Source organism: Glycine max, chromosome 13 (genome assembly GCF_000004515.6).
Source record: "Glycine max cultivar Williams 82 chromosome 13, Glycine_max_v4.0, whole genome shotgun sequence".
Taxonomy (NCBI): domain Eukaryota; kingdom Viridiplantae; phylum Streptophyta; class Magnoliopsida; order Fabales; family Fabaceae; genus Glycine; species Glycine max.
In genome coordinates, this window is record NC_038249.2 from 20046117 (window position 1) to 20052131 (window position 6015).

Here is a 6015-nt window from a genome sequence, read left to right on the forward strand (position 1 = left end):
TTTCCGTAAAAAGCATTTCGTCAGTACGTGTGGCGGGTCCCGCCACGTGGACAGCAACTCGCCAACCCCACTGGCGAGTCCACCAGGCGCTGCCACGTGTCCAACTCGCCAACCCCACTGGCGAGTCCCCTTCAAAAACAGACCCCCCCTGGAAAAAGTTTCAAAACAGCCCCCTTTTGAGAATTAGTTTCTAAAAGTAACCTAGTTTGAGAAATTTGCCGCAACTTGTTGGGGACATTCGAGCAATGGGAATTTAAACTGCGGTTCGCATCATTACAAGGACTAACCTTCCTGCTGGATTTAAACCTATATAGACCCACCTCCTTTGGTTCTGGATTGTTAGTTGATACTATAAAAAGGTAGTGAATCATGGTGTTGTTCATGCATGTCACTCTAGAGTCTAGGCATGAATTATAAAATTAAGTTTCTTTTTCTTTTCTTAAACACCTGATTTCTCTTTCAAAGTTTAATTTGATTCGAAAATTTCTTTAAGAGACAGACTACTTTTAATAAGTATCTTAAATAAAATAATAAATACACACTTAAATAAGTTAATAAACAAACATTAATTGATAAACAATTAATGAATTTAATCTTTTAAATAAACTATTTTTAAAAAAACATTATAATAAAAATGTAATATAATAGTTGTAATATAATAATAGTCGATTTCTTAGTTTTATTTTTATTCAAATATTTCTTTTTAAAAAATAATCATAATAAGTAGAGATAACGTACTTACATTTTTAAGTCACGAAGCGGAGATTTATATCCCTCTCGTGAGACAATTACTATATTTCAGTGTTAGGGACACGTAATAGAAAATTCTACAACTGAGTTAAATGCAAGTGTACATTAACCTGCTCCATGTACCTAATAGAAAAACTATAGGATAAAACACAAGTGGTTAGTACGTAATTTAGTTATTTAGGTCTTTTAAACATATGATAGTGATTCAATTTTTGACTATGCAAATAAGAGAATTATGTTTTGCTTGGTACTTTTTTTTTTCTCAGGAGATTAGTAAAGATAATGAAATTTTTTAACCATAAGAGACTTTTAAACATACTTTTTTTGCTTGTTTTTTATAATAAAAAATGTAAAGATAATGAAAATTCTAACCACCATAATACAAGTGCACGTTAAGAAACAGATTCCCAATTCCATCTCTCGAATAAATGTTCTTTGAAAAAGTAATAAAAATTGTACACAATACGCAAATGAAATGTGAAATTAAAGTTATTGGATAAATTTTTTTTTATAGAGGCTTGAAATTAAAAGGGTAAAATAAGACATTTTTTATTCCCTCAATTACCCTATACTCACATGTCCCTTGTCTCCCCTTTAAACTTAAATTAAAAAGATCAAAATCACATATAAGATAAAGTATAAAGATGAAAATTAAATATAATTAAGTTAAAACAATAATATGAACTACAATACTGATATATAGCTGACTGAACAAGGAAATACAAATATAAAACATGCATACTCCTCTAATCCTATTTCTGTTATTTTCCCTATTACATACATCTATTATCATATTTAAAATTCAAGTTTACTTTATAAAAAATAAATTCTAGATGGGTCTTAATGAACTATTTTAACATAGAACTATTAAATTAATGATTATAGTTAATTTTTAGTTAAAGTAAATCATTAATTCAAATAATTTGCCAATGTTCAGATAAAGTGGAGTGTAGTAGAATCAGATTTAGAATTTGTCGTTATTTATAAAATCTCAGTCAAATATAATTTAAACTTTCAGATAAATCATTCCACCATTAACCCATATTAAAGACTAAATTAATTAATTTACATGAAACTATTTGAAATTGAAATTGATTATTACTTAATAATCGACTATTTGTTGTAAAATAAAATTTAAGTAAACTTAAAAAGATTGGAATACATGATTATGATAATTTCATTCTTGCAATCGGGCAGTTCATGTTATGATGAGCCGAGCCTAACTGGATTGGGACTAAGTTTTCTTTGAAGAAAATAGATAAATATTTGTTTTTGTTTTTAAGGTCTAATTAATTTATAAATGTGTTTTAAAAGATAAAAATATAAAATTTAGTTCATGAAAATATAAAAAATGTGATAAATACATTCGACCGTTAACTTTCATTTGTCATCGTTAATGAAATAATCTAAGTGGCACAGAGAGATGAATTTGTTACTGAAATGATTGTCATCGTGGTAATGCTGACTAGATTAGACAAAAATATCAATAAAATATCATTTTCAGACGTAAATGTAATCAATTTTTTGTTAGACGAAAATGTCAATATTTTTTATTGGAGGAAAGTCTTAGTAATTTTTTTGGACCTAAATGTCAGTACATTTCATTGGACCAAAATGTGATTAAGTTATCATTATTGGACGAAAATGTTAGTAATTTTTTATTGGACCTAAATATTAGTATATTTCTATTGGACTAATTTGTTAGCTCCAAAATTTTGTTTCATTTAAGGATAAAATATAATTTTAGGATAAATTTTCATCATTTTTTATCATTATAAGCATACCGTTACAATAATTACTTAAAAATATATTAACAAACATAATTTAAAACAAACATATAATAACGATAATATTGATTATCAACCATAATTTGTTTGTCACAATATAAATGATAAAAAATAAACATTATATCAGTTTACCAAAATAAACATTGTAACAGTATACCATTCATTATAAATTTTTTTTTCAAATTATAATAATTAGTCACAATCTACTATAAATAAAAGATAAATATATCTTATATTTCACTTCTTCAAATCTTGACTATTTTATTAGCGGTTACGGACGAAAGTTAACGGTGGGATATATATGTTGCACTTTTTACACTTTTGAGGACTAAATTTTGTATTTTTATCTTTTGGGGACACATTTGTCAGCGAATTACACATTCAATGATAAAAATGACTATTTATCCATTTTTATTCCCAGAGAGTGAGAAGACGAAAAGTCAAGAAAATATCATATAACAAATATGTTCCTATGTTGACAATTAGAGATGGCCATATTGACAATCATGTTAGTGACAAGTTCGTCTCTATGTGTCAGGTAGATTAGACTATTTTATTAGTGACAGACGGAAGTTAATGGTCGAATATACTTATCGCACTTTTTACACTTTTTGGAATTAAATTTTATATTTTCATCTTTCAAGGACGCATTTATCAGAGAATTACATATTTAAGGACAAAATGACTATTTATCCAAAAAAAGACTTTTTTACCACATGAGGGTAAAATTTTACTCAATTTTTTAATCGGGGGTATCTTTTAAAAAATTACCCCAAAAGGAGGTAAGTCATAACACGAATTACGACTTCTGAGTTAGAATTCGTAATATTTCTTATTTTTTTAAACTAAAGTTGTAAAATTATTTACGATTTTAGTTAAAACATTTTTTTATTTTACAACTTTGAAGTTGTAAAGAATTATTTTTGGGTTTTACGACTTTAAAATCATAAAACTTTTTTTATTTTTTATGACTTTGAAGTCGTAAATCTTTTTTTTAAAATGTACAAATTCTTTACGCTTTTTTTAAATTTTTTTAAAAATTTTAAAAAAATTATTTTAATGTATAATAAATGATATTAAGTTGACTTATTCATTAGTATATTTTTATATGATTTTATTTGATATATTATTAATTTTTTATTATTTAAAACATGTTATATATTTTTAATATTTTTTATTTAAATGTTTTTTTATTTAAAGTTTAGATAATCTATTAATAAAAATACTTAAAAAATTAAAAGGAGATATTAAAAATTTGAGATAGATAAACTAATTCCAAATAAGCCTAAGAAATATTCATTATGTAAAAGTAGAGAACATAATCGTACTAATTGTTCATATAAATAAGTATATGACTAAAATAATTTGTACTTTTTATATTTTTTTTCATTTGTATTATGTGTTTTATATTAATGTATTAATTATGTTTTTTTTAATTTTTATTAATAGATTATTTAAACTTTAAATAAAAAACATTTAAATAAAACAATATTAAAAATATATAAGATGTTTTAAATAATGAAACAATAAAATGAATTAATAACATATAAAATAAAATCATAAAAAAATATACTAATAAATAAGTCAAATTAATATTATTTATTATACATTTAAATAAATTTTTTAAAATTTTAAATAAATAAAAAGCATAAAAAATTGTAATTTTTTTAAAAAAACTTAAAAATAAAAAAAGAGGTTTATTACTTCAAAGTCGTAAACCTTAAAAAAAAAAGATTTTACGACTTTAGAGTCGTAAAACCAAAAAAACATCTCTACGACTTCAAAGTCGTAAAAAAAAAATTTAATTAAAGTCATAAATAATTTTACAACTTCAGTTAAAAAAATAAAAAATAAAAAGTCGTAACAAGTGTGACGACTTTTAAGTCAGAATTCTAACTTCTGTTACAACTTATTCCTTTTGGATAATTTTTTAAAAGATATTTCCGACTAGAAAATGCGGTAACCGTGGTAAAAAAAAAAATACATTGACTTAAGTCACAAGTTATTCCGCTTCGATCTAGTTGTCACAACTCATAGCAAACACCTATGGAATATGGATTCACTCATTTATAACTTTTAATTCGTTCCACATGTTCCACGCGTGGATCATATTAATTGCGAGCCCAAGTGGCAAGCTTAGGCCCATTTCGGTTTTTCATGAATTCAGCACGTACACATACGCAGCAGCCAGCAGGTTGCATAAATCTGCCGAAACTGAGCAATTAATTATCCTTAACTACGTATAGATTTGAATGTAATGTAAAATCAAAGCGTTTATGAAGTTAGTTAAAATTGGTTGGATCACTGATGTGGCAATAAATAAAACCAAGCTAGCTTGGTAGTGCCTACAATTTAATGAGGATTGCCTTATTGATGTATAGTAGATAATTCTAGTTTCATATGACCATGTGCATGTTCAAAACTAGTTTATGAAAAATTAAACATCACTTTCCAAATTAACTATTTTTACTAATGGAAGTAAAAGACTATTTTTCACTTTGGCCACTTTACTTTGTTGAAAGTACGATATCATTGTAGGGCAAGAAAAAGACGGAAGCTGGTAGATCGCTTTTGAGTCTCTATCTATCACTTCAATTTTTCTATCCACACACGAAAACCTAAAAAATGTTAGATTTTTTTACACTTTCTTTTTATGTGGAACAAAGGTTCAAATGAGAAAGTTTATTTTGTCTCGCGTATTTAAGTAGAGAGGGATCAGATTAGCAAGAGAGATTCATTTGATAGAGAAAAAGAAGCTACAAAACATTGATAGAGAAAAGAGAAAAAAAATCATTGTGATTTTCACACACCCATCATAGAGTATTTTTCAGATTGTAATTGCGGATTCGTTCACCGTTATATCGGATTGATTTTTGTGGACAGCAGGTACTACACACGTGATACTTCAAATTGTTCGGTTGAATTGTCAAAAAGATATCTGAAGAGAGAAATAAGTGTTTCGCATTCTCTACTCTATCTTTTGAGATTTCATCTTCTTGTCTATTGTAAGTCTTGGGGTCTGTTTTAATTTGACTATTTGTAGTAGGTTTCATTGGACTTTTTGGAGACTCTCTTGTATCTTTATTGATTACAAGTGAAATTATTTCTTTAGTCTGAACGACTCATGATTTCTATCCTTGTATTGAGAGATTTTCCATGTTAAATAAATTGTGTCTCTTGTTTATTTTTTCGTAATTTCTATTTTTGTTGGTATTCTTCACATGTTCTTTTGGAGAAATTTATTTTAACTGTCTATTACTTTATTATAGAATTTTTTGTTATTGTGTTTACCTTTTTTCCCATAAAAAAACCATACAACTATGATGTAATAGAAATTTTAAAAACAACTTATTACTGATACAATAAGTACACATAAAGATAGAGAGATCCAACTAATTTGGTTGAGATAAGATCGATAATAATAAAAGTTAGGTACTTGTTGAGGTTATTATACCCACCATATCCGTGTATGGTTTTC